This window comes from Podarcis melisellensis (genome assembly GCF_964234715.1).
Source record: "Podarcis melisellensis genome assembly, chromosome: 4".
In the NCBI taxonomy this organism is placed as follows: domain Eukaryota; kingdom Metazoa; phylum Chordata; class Lepidosauria; order Squamata; family Lacertidae; genus Podarcis; species Podarcis melisellensis.
The window spans coordinates 47458840-47472276 of NC_138531.1; the positions used below are offsets into that span (position 1 = coordinate 47458840).

Sequence of the window (13437 nt, forward strand, 5' to 3'; positions counted from 1 at the left end):
ATTTTAAAATAATAGTAACAAAGAGGGACGAGTCCCCTCAATCTGGCAGAACACAGCAACAGCACTCCTCTCGGCTCTTTTACACCCAGCACTACTTCTGCTCTCTTCAGAGCTGTTTCCGGTGGCTTTGTCCAGACGACGGAGATGTGCAGAATAATTTCCTCTGGCGGTGATGATGATGATGATGCGCAACGCCTGTCTATCCAGCCCGCGCAGTGAGAGGACGCTCCAGCCGATAACGCCCCGAGGCCTTTAAAGGGCTCTTGCCCAGTTTCCCCAGGTTTGCAGCCGCTGTAACTGAACCCCATTTTCCCCTCTCTTCAGCAGCCCGGCCGGAGCTTCTCTTCTCTTTCTTTCTCCCTCTTTCTCTTGCCGCCCCACCCACGCGTCAGCCTTTGGCTGGCCCCTGGGACGGAGGGGAAGGGGAGGGGAGAGGAAGGGGAGGGTCAATTCTGTTTCTCCCCCCCCCTCCAAGCACGAAAAGGTGACGTCATTATCCGGGCTCTCCGCGGCGGCGCTCTTCGCACCGCGGGTCACAATGGAGCCAAAACCGAGCCCAACCGAAATGAAACGGCCGTGCTAGTTGCCCCCGCCTCAGTGAGCGCGGCCTGGCCCAGCTTAAGCCAGGCCCCGCTCGGCCGCCGTCAGCGCCCGTCCCTCACCGACGCGGGCGCCGCTCCGCCCCCTCCCCCCCACCAGGGAGAAAGCCCCCCCCCACACATCGCCCCCTCAGCAGCAGCGACCCCCGTCCCCGCTGCTCTCCGCCCATACAAGGCAAGGCGTAAACTGGTGCCTGCTCAGCCTCGGGAACACGGAAGGGGGCAAGTGGGAGTGACGGACTGCCTGACACGCAGGAAAGGGAGGGGGGTCACGCTCGCCGCCGCGGACGCTGTTTGGGTGGCGGGGCCGGCGCCGCTGCGTTGAGTCGGAGTCTGCGCCGCCGCCGCTGCTGCTGGCCGAACCCTGCTAGAGCCGCCATATTGCCCGGGACACAGACACACCGTCTCCGCCGCGCCTGTGCCTCGCGTCGCCGCTGCTCTCCGTCCCCTCCTCTTCCGCAGCCGGGCTCTCCTCCGTTGCCTCGCCGAAGAGAGGAGCCCCGTCTCGTCGCCCCCTCCCCGCTCCTCCTGCTCCCCTGCCCTCCTCCGAGGCACTAGGCGCATATCGGCTCCTCCGTACTGGGAGCGACGGAGCCCCGCAGGCCCAGCCCAGCCGGAGCTTCCTGGCCAAGGCAGAGCGCAGCGGGCTCGGGCCTTGCCTCTGGGCGCCCAGCACTGCGGCCGTCGCCGGGAAGCGGCGCTCCCACCGAACAGCTGGTGACGCAAAACTAAAAGGGAAGGGAAAGGAGACTCGGCCCAGTTCGCGGCGTGTCGGGCGGCTCCCTGGGAGCAGTAGTAACGGCAGCGACTCGACTCCTGCCCGGCATGAGACACAGCCCCGCTGGTTGCTGCGGCTGCAGCCGCCTGGGATGAGAAACTCTTCAGCCACACCCGCTGCAGCCTCCTCCTCCTCCTCTCATCGCCAGCAGAGCCAGCGGCGGCGGCGGCGCCCGGGAGCGGAGCGGGCCTCGGCACTAGCGCGAGGAGCAGCAGCGGAAACAGGGGACGCTGTGTGGGGGTGAGCGAGCTGGGGAAGGCGCTGGGGCTGCCATGGCCGCCGGCGGCGGCAGGGTGGGGGGCTAGGAGGAAGGGGGGCCACGCTGTGGGGAAAACAAGGGGGCTGAACCTGCGGGGTGGGGGCGCCTCGCCGTGTGTGTCAGCGTGTCTTGGGGGGTTGGGAAATGCCTGCCCGTGCGTGTGTCGGTGTGTTTTGGAGTGAGAAGGGAAAATGGCTGACGACTCCTCAGTCTCTCTGCCCGGCCTGTCCTGGGCCTTGCGGGAGAATGGGGCGCGCACGCCCGGTATCCGCAGTCCCTGGGAGGGGGAAACACGGCCCCGCAGAGCTGGCCGGCTTCTCGCCTGACCCCCTTTCTCAAGTAGCCGGGGGAACGGGCGAAGGAGGGGCGGCGGAGGGAAGGGGCTCCCGGCACAGCTTCGCCCGGCGTTTAGTTCCTTTTGAGTCTCGTTTCACTTCACGCCAAACGCCATTACTGAGGTGGAGTGATTGGAATCGTGTAGGCCTGGGCTACGCCAGGAAATAAGGCCCTGCTCAAGCTCTTTCTTTCTAAATCCGGTCTCAAACCGCCAGGCCCAGCGCATTCGCATTCCTTGTAAACATTATTGTCATGGGCGCAGGTGGGCTGTGTCATGGCTGCACTCCTGGTTTCCAGTAAGGCCGACGTGTTGCCGGATAAGCCCTCAGAATTCAACACCCTTTCTCCGTTAGCTTCCAGAAGATTATATTCTGGTTCTTTGTGTAGTCCTGGTGGTTTAAAACCCCTTACATTTTAGTTATTGTGCAAAATATGCGTTATAATTCAAATTATCTTGTTTGTCTTTTTTTTTAAAGACCTTTTTTTCCAAACTCGGGAACATATCTCCTAGATACGTTGTATGAATAATCGACATAGTTCCTTTTTGAACACAGGCTTGCTTTGTGAGATGCTTAAGCATTTTTAGGCTGCAATTTTACCTTGATATAATTAGCATCTGGGCTCCCATTGATTTTAATGGAGAGGTGTGCAGTCACAGCAAATTTACTTGATGAATTTAGTTTTAATGTTATTGGGGTAGTTATTTTCAGACCATGTACAATATGTGTCCTAATCTAATGTACATAGAAAAGGGACTGGAGAGTTACAAATCTATATACAATTGTGACTTAAGCCCCATTGAATTCAGTGGGACTTCTGAATAAGCATGCAGAGGATTGGGTGACATATGCAGTAAAGAATCCAAGGGGTCATGAAGAGTCGGACATGACTAAACAACAACAAAGGATTTTCAAGACACCTCAAACTTGACTCGCACAACAGTCCTATGCATGCTTCCTTAGAAGCAAGCCTTACTGAGTTCAGTGGCACCTACTCCCAGGTAACTGCTTAGGATTGCAGTCTTAAAAGACATGAAGTAGTGTGCTGTTCTTTCAGCATCCTAATTTTGCACCGTATATTTAACATACGATATTGATACAAATAATATTTGAATGGACTTCAACACAGACTTAAAAGTGGGGGTGTGGTTCAATACAGTTGTCACTATCTACTGTGTGAAGACATGGCCCCAATATCATTTAAGTTCATCAGGTTTTTGTGCTGCAACTTATGCTTGCAAATGTCTTCTAATTATGTTGTATTTAGCTTTTATCATTTATAGCTAAGAAGAAATGTTTGTAAAAATGGGTTTTAAGAGTTCTGGACTTAGAGTTTTAATAATATGTACATCACTTCAGGAAATTGTGGATAAAACTTAGAAAATGCAGATTTTATTTGGTTGATTTGCACAAAAGGCACGGTGGTTTACAAGAAAGGAGATAGATAAAAAACACAAAAATCCATAAACATTACACAGTCCTTTAAAAAAATAAGGAATCACTGAATATCAATTACTAATAGCAGCAATCAGCTTTAATAATTTCTGAAGTTATTTATGAAATGCTTTCTCATTCTGCTCTTTGAAATCTCCTAAAGTGGTTAAGAACATTATTTTGAAAATTAGGTTCAACTAGGTCAGTGTTTCCCAACCGGTGTTCCGCGGCACACTACTGTGCCGCGAGACTTTGCCTGGTGTGCCGCGGGAAAAATTGGCGGGGGGGGGGGAATAAAGGGGAAAAAATTTATTCCCCCACCGCCAGGCGTGGGGCTGGGGCGGGGGAAGCCCGAGCTTCCCCCTCCCCCAGAACGGGACCCAGAGCCATGCCGAAGCTGCGCGCAGCTTTGGCATCGCTCTGGGAGCTTGCGGGGCTGGGGGAGGAGGAAGCCCTCCGCCAGCCTCCAAACCATGTCGGGAGACAGCGGGATGGCGCGCTGCGCCTCTCCCGCTGTCCCCCGAGTTTGCGGGGCTGGCGATGGGGAGGAGCAGGCTTCTCCCCCCGCCAGCCTTCCAGCCAAGTCGGGGGACAGCGGGATGGCGCGCTGCGCCTCTCCCGCTGTCCCCCGAGTTTGCAGGGCTGGCGACGGGAAGGAGCAGGCTTCTCCCCCCGCCAGCCTTCCAGCCAAGTCGGGGGACAGCGGGATGGCGCGCTGCGCCTCTCCCGCTGTCCCCCGAGTTTGCGGGGCTGGCGATGGGGAGGAGCAGGCTTCTCCCCCCGCCAGCCTTCCAGCCAAGTCGGGGGACAGCGGGATGGCGCGCTGCGCCTCTCCCGCTGTCCCCCGAGTTTGCGGGGCTGGCGACGGGAAGGAGCAGGCTTCTCCCCCCGCCAGCCTTCCAGCCAAGTCGGGGGGCAGCGGCAAGGACGCGCTGCGTTTCTCCGCTGTCCCGGACGGCTTTCAAAAGCCTGCCTTCAAAAGCCGTCCGGGACAGCGGAGAAACGCGCTGCCTTTCTCCGCTCTCCCGGGAAGGCAGGCAGGGGGGAGCAAAGGCTTTCGCCCCCGCCCGCCTTCAGAAGAGGTCCAGGACCTCTTCTGAAGGCGGGCGGGGGGCGAAAATCTTTGTCCCCCCTGCCTGCCTTCCCAGGGGCTTTTAAATCGCCCCGGACAGCGGAGAAGTCCTCCGCTGTCCCGGGCGATTTTAAAATGCCGCCCGCCAGCATTTTAAGATTGCCCCGGACAGCGGAGAAGTCCTCCGCTGTCCCGGGGTTTTTTAAAATGCTGGGGGTCGGAAGAAAAGCCCTTGTCCCCCCCCCCCAGCCTTCAGAAGAGGTCGGGGGACAGACTGCGGGGAGAAATCAGGGTGGGAGTCACGACCGTGAGGCAGGGCTGCCAAGTGTGGCAGAAGAGGACACGGCGGTCGCACCTGTCCTTAGGTAGGAGCTTCTTCCGTGTCGACCTGCTGCCCTAAAGTCTTGGCTTTTTTCTTGGCTTTTTGGCGGTTGGCACAGAAGGAAGGCAAGGGGGAGGGGAAAAAATTGAAACTTACACTTTCGTGCGTCCCTCCCGGCGTGACGCTGCGCGCTGACGTCACGGGGCTGTAATGGTGGTGTGCCTCGATATTTTTTTCATGAAACAAGCGTGCCTTTGCCCAAAAAAGGTTGGGAAACACTGAACTAGGTATTAGAATATGAAAAAATATTTTCCATCACATCTGGAGCTAAAGGTGACATATAACTGAAATTTATGAATTGTTTTGAACAAAATTATATTACTATAATGTGGAATAAGTTGCAAGATAATTTTTTCATGTGTTGATTGAAAAAATTACTCACACTTACTCTAAACATTTTTACTTGGAAGCAAATGCCATTGATTTTGAATGGAGACTTTCTTCCAACTTAAAGTGCTACAAATATTTCTTTGGATGTATATCCATTTAAAATCAATTGATGTTTCTTCCAAATAATGTTTTGGCTGTACTATAAAAGCATACTTAAAAGATTGCAATAAGTTCCTTCATCTTTTAAACTTACTTGGTCTCCCCCACTCCTATGCTTTTCATAAATAGGTTTTAAGGCAGAAACATACAAATATCTTCTGTGTTACTCTTTGTCTTTGCTTCACTTGCAGCCTGTTCAATGTCTCTCTGAATTTACCCTTCTAATATTACAGAAGGCCAGCATCTTAGAGGACCAGTCATGGGAAAACAACTAAATTCTTTCCTTGTTAGAACATAATCATAAACATTATGATATATTCACATTACAATGTCACCTTTATCTGTTTTGAGTACTTCATTGTGAAATGAAAAGATGGGATACATTTCCTTGGGGAAATAAGAGGATCCTATATTATCATGACTCATAGTTGTTTCAAAATGCTGGAATTGTTACAAGATCAATATTATAAATGCTAGTATCTGGAGTAAGAAATAGCTATCTGTGACAATAGTCAAGAATATGCATTCTTTTGTGGGATGGTAGCAGGTTTCATAACAGTTTCTGAAGAGTAACAGGTCGTTTATTGACTAGGTAGGACAAAAGTCATTTAAGACATCTGGTAACACTTTAGTGAAAAGGTTTTCTAAAGTGACATTTTAAAAGTTATTATTGAAATGGCAGTTTCAAGTATCATGTCTTGAATATTTGTTCTCTTATATTGACTTTCAAAGATAGTTGAAAACCTTAGTATTTTTGTTGTAAACCTAGTATATACAACTTTTACAGGGAATACTTGCAGTTTTGTTCTCATTTGTATTTTTATGTCTTTAGAACTCTTGTTTGTCAAGCTGGTAAATTGTCATGTTTCAGCAGGAAGTATGTGTCTATGAAATTTCAGTGTATTTTTAAATTTTCTTCTTTTTGTTAAGAAATGCATATCTGAGAGAGAACTTGCATACAAGTATAACTATTCAAATATTTTGTCTTTTATTATTTTCAATGTATGCTCAGCTTGCATGCTTACAGTTCCAAGTCCAGTTGAGGTCAGTGGGACTCTGCTTGCCTAATTAACACGTGGATCCAAAATATACTTGGAAGCAAGTCCTTAAATTTAATGAAGCTTACTTTCAAGTATATGAATTTAATACTGCAGTTTAAGCAGGATGTCAGTATGTGCATTAGATAGGTCTTGGGGCAAGAGAACAGAAAATAACATGGTTCCCCTGCCAAGTAGGTTGGGTTGCTTTGTCATGAGATTGGGATAAAAAAGTGTCTCCTTAGAAATAGGGTCACTTACCATTTTGTAAAAATGCTGAAAATTGTGAAGTGTAGAAGTTAAAACGTTTAACTACAATAATACTGCTACCATAGTCCAACACTTGGGTCCCCATGTCAAGTTCTTTACGTCCTGTGGCTTATGCTGCCTTAACTTAAAACATTTTTGTATGTGCATACATTCTGTAGCAGTTCATCTAAAATCCAAAATACATTCATTTCTTGGAAAGAACTTGTGCAAGAACTGTGCATTTTAAATACCAGCTATTTCCCTTAAAATCTTGGTTGTGATGAAATTTTTCCCCAATTTTTTCTTTTGCAATATTACATGCTTTTGTTTGGATGTCTAGCCTATCGTTTCCTGCAGAGATAGCAGGCAAGTTACCTGGTGCAAACAATGCTAAGATTTATTTCCCCTTTGTGGGGGCCTGATGAAAAGGTCTTGTTACATTTGCTGCTCTGGCTGAATGGGTAACAGTGCAGGCCTTTTTACAATTCCTTGTAGCATCACTTGCCTTCTTGAGTGATAGTAAATTGATGAAGTAAAGTACTAAGTGCTCCATTCTTTGGATGAATTAATGTATTGAGAATGTCTTGTGTGTGGATGTTCTTGCCTCAACATAAAAAATGACGCTACTATAACTTAAATGTACTTTCTAAGCCTGCAAATGCATGTTTCTGTGGTTCCAGTTCTTGCCTGGTCCTGAGTTCTAGATATTTGATAAAACTTCATGAAATATTAACAAACTAATCCTATCCACTTGTGGGTTTAACTTGGTCGCTGCAACAAGTACTTTAAATATTTTGCTAGCTAGATTCTCAGAAGTCCTTGTAAATATGTCCTATCCACTGTACTGTAGATGGTATACTGGCAGCCCCCCATTCAATATGTGTGTGACCGTGTATACGGCTATACGCTCATCTGCCGAACCTGGAAGTGACCTGGAAACTTCAAAAAGATGTCACTAAAAGGCTCGAATGAGTGTTTGCAGGCTTTTAAAATAGGTTTCAATTATACACAATTTCACTGATATGTGCAGTGCCTTGGAATGTTACTGCCATGTAAGTGGGAGTTTGCCTGTATCTAAAGTCAGACTGGTTGTGGGATGATCAAACAGTATACTGCTCTGACTCTTCTTCCTTCCCTTAGTGCTCTGCCAAAGTGTAGAGGACTTGGGACAGGGAAAAGTTTGGTGGTTAGTGAAAATAACGGCTGGATCCTAATCCAGAGTTTGTGAACTGTTACCATACAGGCCTCTGGGATTACTTTTCCTTTTGTAAAGGAATATCTGATGCGTCAGAAGTCATTCAACACTGGTTTGGGCCAATAGCTGCAGCTCTGCAAATGATTTGCTTGGAAAATAGCGCTGCTGAGGCCAAAAGTAAAGTATAAAAGAGTTGTAGACTGCTTTGATTGGCAAGCACAGCTTTCCATTTTGTGCTTGGAAAGTCACTGCTGGCTCAGAACTAGTAGCTCACATACTACTTGTTGCTTGGGTTGTGTTGTTTCTGAAACAAGTTAACTATGGGTTGAACTTAGAACTGCAATCTAACATTTTATATTTTTCAGTATGGAACTTGTTGCCCCACTCTAATCAATCAACCAATTATCCTTTTACTAAGTGGCTTGCAGTGACATGGAGGAAAGAGGGAACAGAGATGGATAAGCAAGGGTAAAAAACATGTGAATTATTCAGTTACAGATATCACCCCCACTTAGACGGGGTTTATGTTGCAGGTCCCCATGCTCATAACAGAAAATGGGGACCACCCTCTAAACACCCTTTAAATGCCCTCTCTGCTGCTCTCTCTTCAATCCATATCAAAAATACTGTATCTAAAAATATCCACAACTAGAATTGAAGCTTGGGGGCCGGCTGGAGGCCGGAGGACTTGCAGAAAAGTGGCTGCTGCTACTGCGCACACCAGCTGTTAGACTGAGAGGCTGAGCATCCTAAGCAAAGCCCCACTGTGCCTATAGCCTTTTGGGGGCTTCCTCATTTTACATCCTCTTTGGGATCTGGGGAGGGTCTCTTCTCCAGCTCTCTCCTGCCATTTCCAGGTTTATTTATTTCCTGGTGCTTTGTGTATACATGGTAGTCTGTGAGTCGATCACGTGTAAATGGGGCGATTCCTGTATGTGTACTTTGGCTTCATTATAATAGGGACTAGGTTGGTTGTCTTTGTTACCTATGGTTTCTAGCTATTGGGTATGAAGCTACTAGAAGTGTACATGGCATTCAGTATATGGTTTCTTGTATGACTCATGATGGAAATGAACAGTGCCAGATATATGTTCAAAGCAGTTCAAGAAAGTGTACCAGAAACATTACAAGAAGCAGGCTTAGTGTCCATGGCTAAGAATCATTGGTTGTAAACCAGAATGGGGAAGGGAGGAGGGTGGACAGTTGTCTGGCTTGAGGGCTAATCAGATTCTAGAAAGAGAAGGACCAACAGGTCATCTGAAACAGCAGTACTGTGTTTAATAGATGTTGTGGACAGAGGAGTAAGTTCTGCCAGGAGGGCAGTTGCATGCAATGAAATAGACATATGGCTCTTCCATTTTGGAAGTTAATTATCGATCCCTAATATTTACCTGTTTGAGGTAAATACTGTAAGTTGAGCTTGTGCCACAATTCAGTAACCCGAAGGTAAGCATGAAGTCAAGCATTAAAGGCACAGTCAACAACCATTTCTCATGGGGGTTCCGTTCCCAGCCCCTATGTGCCTCAGCAGAGTGTGTATAAGCGCGTCCTACCCCACCCTTTTAGTGACGTAGGATGTCATGCATCTTTTGGACATGCGCTAATCAATCAGTGCCAGTACAGAAGAACCTGAGGCAATGTCTAGTAATGAGGGAGTCAGCTATACTTGACTTGATCTTAACCAATAGGGAAGAGTTGGTTAATGAAAAGTGACCTTGTAATGTAGAATTTCATGAAATTATTTATAGCCAAAAGTGAGCATCCTCGGGTATCTTTGGATTATAGGAAAACGAATTTCAATAAGTTCAAGAAAATGCTAGGTAGGTTCAGTGTTGGAAATTCCCCAGTTGCATTTCACTACTAGTGCTGGTCCAGTTGTGACTACTTGGAGATTTCTGGGTGCCAGGTTGGTGACCACAGTTTAAAAACCTCTGCCTTAGTCTATAGTTAATTCTTTTTCCACGGTGTGTTTCTCCTTATTGCATACTAGGACAAGTAAGAGCAAGCTACAGTCAGGTAGTCTAGTTGAGATCATAGAATGGTAGCATTGGAAGGGACCCCAAGGGTCATCTAGTCAAACCCCCGACAAATAGACATTCTGTTGTGGCAACCATAGCCTAGGTTTAAGGTGTCATTTGGTGCCTAGCTTATAGATCTGAGTTTCTAACACTGGGTAGGATTCCATGGCTGGATATGCCATTGGGGAAAGCAGACTAATGTGGGTGAGAATTCCTGAAGATGGGGTCACTAACGGCACAATTGCAAACAATTCCGGGGGGGGGGGAGAGAAGAGAAATGAGAGAGATGTTAAGAAACTAGTGTAGCTGGAAGAAAGGGTTAGGAAGGAGCTGAAGATAAAAGGGTACAAAGAAGTAGAAGGAAGGGTAAGCAAGGGTGAGTACAAATAAGTGGCCCAAAGTTGTAGGGGTGGTGTCAAGAAAACTAAAACTTGAAATAAGCTGGTGCTTTTGGGGAATGCTAAAAGAACAAAAACAACTTTTAAAGGTATATTCAAAGGAAGAGGAGAGAAATTATAGAACAACAGCTCAGTAAGGATCATGAATGGGTGACAAGGAAAATGTGAATCTGCTGAACTCCCCCCTCCAGTCTTCTTCCAAAAGGGGAAATGTGAGCAACTTGTTTTGAGTGGGGTGTTTGAGGGCTCTGGAGCAATAGTAAACATCTCAGAAGACGGGGGGCGGTGGAGGATCAAAATGACCTTTATAGCATGAAAATCTGGGCCAAACTAAGAAAAATGAAATTCAACAGAAACAAATGTAAAGTTATGGATGTAGGCCAACTCCCCCCCCCCCCCCGTGATTCACAGGTATAGCAATAAAGTGTTTTATGGGTTAGCAATTGGGCATGCGAAAATGTAGTTGGTTTCTGACTGAAATTTAGTCAGTATCATGATGCAGCTGCAAGAAAGGTTGATGTAGTTTGGGGCATTTATAGAATCATAGTCAACAGAAAGTTTCCATGTCAACAGAAATACTAGTTTCCATTTTATTCTGCACTAGTCAGCCTTCATCTGGTACATTGTGAGCAACCCTGGGTGCCTTAATTTAAGAATGATCTAGGAAAATTGAAATGGGTTCAAAAGAGAGCAATGAAAGATAGTGGTATGGAAAACAGTCCTTATAAGAAAGGTTTAAGGAAGTGGATATTTTCAGCCTGGAGGAGAGAATATGGAGAAGAGGAAATGATAGTATGTTTTAACTTTCTGAAGGCTGTCTGATAGAACAGAGTGAATACGTACAGTACTTGTTTTCTGGTACCCCAGAAGGCAGGACTCTAACTAATGGGTATAAATCCCAGGAGAGTTGATACTGATTGAGTACTGGGAGAGATTACATAGTAGTTCAACAGCAATGCCCCTAAGTCCATACTACGATGTTCAGAAATGCTTATTGTGGGAAGGCTAATCTCAAGTTTGGGGATAGCAGAGTATCCACACTACTTCTGCTGCTCCAAAGTTTAGAGAAAACATCCGCTTCCTTTTCTCCTTGAGAGAGGGAGGGCTTATGTTGTAAGTTTTATTTTAAAAACTTCTTTTACAATATTTGTATACGTTTCAACCAAAATGGTTCTAAAAGTTCACAATACTATCTAGGCTTATTTGCGTTGAAGATTGCCATCGTAATGATGTTTGTGGTACAGTGTTGGAGAATATACTTTATGAAATTCAGCAGGATAACATTCAAAAGCCCTTACGTTTGTTCTCAATATTCAGGAAGAAATTGGGGCAGTAATTTGTGTGCTGATAGGCATATTTGCCAGAGAACCAGGTGGCTTGGGTATTTGTAGAAAAATACTCTGAGTGACTTCTCCTTCTATGCTGAGATGGGTGCTGTTGGTTCAAAGGCAGTAGGGAAGTTTCTCACATTTGGTAACTGGAAGAGTGGTGGAGACTAGAGAAAATAATGAGTTTGAGAGGTGTCACATGTGGTCCTAACTTTGGAAAATAAGTGTTTGTCCAGTTTCAGTCAAATTCTTGGTAGCTTACAATAGAACCATTGATAATATGGTCACAAATATAATAAAAGCAATACTTTCAGCCATCCTTAACATTTCTGGCGACACAACCCCAGAGTCTTTAATTGTTAGGCCAATAAAAATCTTAAATATAATAAATTACCTGTTCTTTTTTTTAAAAAAACCAAATGGTTGGGGAGCCCCAAATGTGTCCGGGCCACCATGAATAATATGCTGAACTTGTTAACTAGGAGCTTGTCCCTGACATCTTGTAAGGTGGAGAGGGAGTTAACTTGCTAATGATCTATGGTAGTAATAAACATCACACATGAACAGATTAATAACTTTATGAGAATTCACACATTCAGCCAGTGTTAGAAACAGAGATATGAAAGCTAGGGGCTAAACGGCACCTTAAGTATAGGTTATGGGCGCAACAATGGAATGTCTAGGTGTGATTCTTTATAACAAGAATACAAAGCTGAAAATGAATGAACTGCAGCTAAAATATTATGTTCATTTTTCACATGGTCTAGTCCTTCCCCTGCCCACCCCCCTAATATTCTTAAGAGGGTTTCTTCTCCAGTCTTCAGAGAGTAGCTGGAGGTGGGGAGGCAGAAAAAGGTCCTCTTTTCCTTCCACTATGCAGTTTTAATCTGGAATCTTAGCCGTAGTACTGTGCCCAGAGCTCAGAAACTGTTCTCACTAATGAAATTCCCTGTCGCAAAATACGCCTAGAACAATGGGAGTTTTGAACACTGCATTCAGCATGTGTTTTATTTATGTTTGCATTCAAATAAAATCTTTTGTTTGCATGGCAACGGAAAACTTCAAATAATCTACAGCTTTTGTTAATGTGTAGTGTTAATGTGGTAACTTGTACTTCCTAACAGTGTAATTTTTGCAGTGTTAAAGGTTTTTATGAATTAATGAACAAATCTGTGATATTAAAGGAAGCCAACTTTTTATAGAGTTATTTGCCTTTCAAATTTTTGTATTTCTGTCCTTTCTGCTTTATGGTAGGGCAGAGGTAGCTAATGTACCTGGACCCTTTTGTTTTACTAAGCTATTCTGATACATAACCAAAATGCACTGAGGGAGTTATAGCCCGCAGCTGCGTTTGAAACTCCCATTGCTCTAGATGTGTTTTGTGACAAGGAATTTAATTTGCGCTATGATTTCAAGTTAAAACTGCAGAGGGGTGGGCAGGGGAAGCATGGCTTTGTTTTTTGCAGTCTTCAGATGAGGACTAAATCATGTGAAAAATGAATATAATATTTTATCTTCAGTTCATTCATTAAAAGTGCACCTAAACATTCTGTTGTTGCGCCCATAACCTAAGTTTAAGGTGCCATTTAGCTCTTAGCTTTCATATCTCAGTTGCTAACACTGGCTGCATTAGTGTGGGGCAGCAAGACTTGTGTCCTAATATTCAGAAGTCTTCAGAATGGTCCAGAAAACACAGTGCAAAGTACCCTGAGTTGTGACCTGCACAGGGATATGGTGAATTGATACCTCTCTGTGTTCAGTAAGTAGCTAGACAAGAAATGTAATGTGTCATTTCTTCTATGAAACAGTAAACTTTCTACATCTTGGCAAAATATTAACTCACAGTAAGTAGAAATAGTGGTTT

The 13437-nt window shown here is 45.7% G+C and overlaps 1 protein-coding gene across 1 annotated transcript in view; it reads left to right on the forward strand.

The window, feature by feature from the left end:
* The first annotated feature begins 704 nt into the window (after nucleotides 1-704).
* The window catches only part of USP9X (ubiquitin specific peptidase 9 X-linked), a 71572-nt gene continuing 58839 nt past the window's right edge, over nucleotides 705-13437 (forward strand). Inside the window, exon 1 of the mRNA XM_081908932.1 lies at nucleotides 705-1617. The gene's annotated coding sequence lies outside the window, so the exon portion shown is untranslated. The remainder of the gene's footprint in view (nucleotides 1618-13437) is intronic.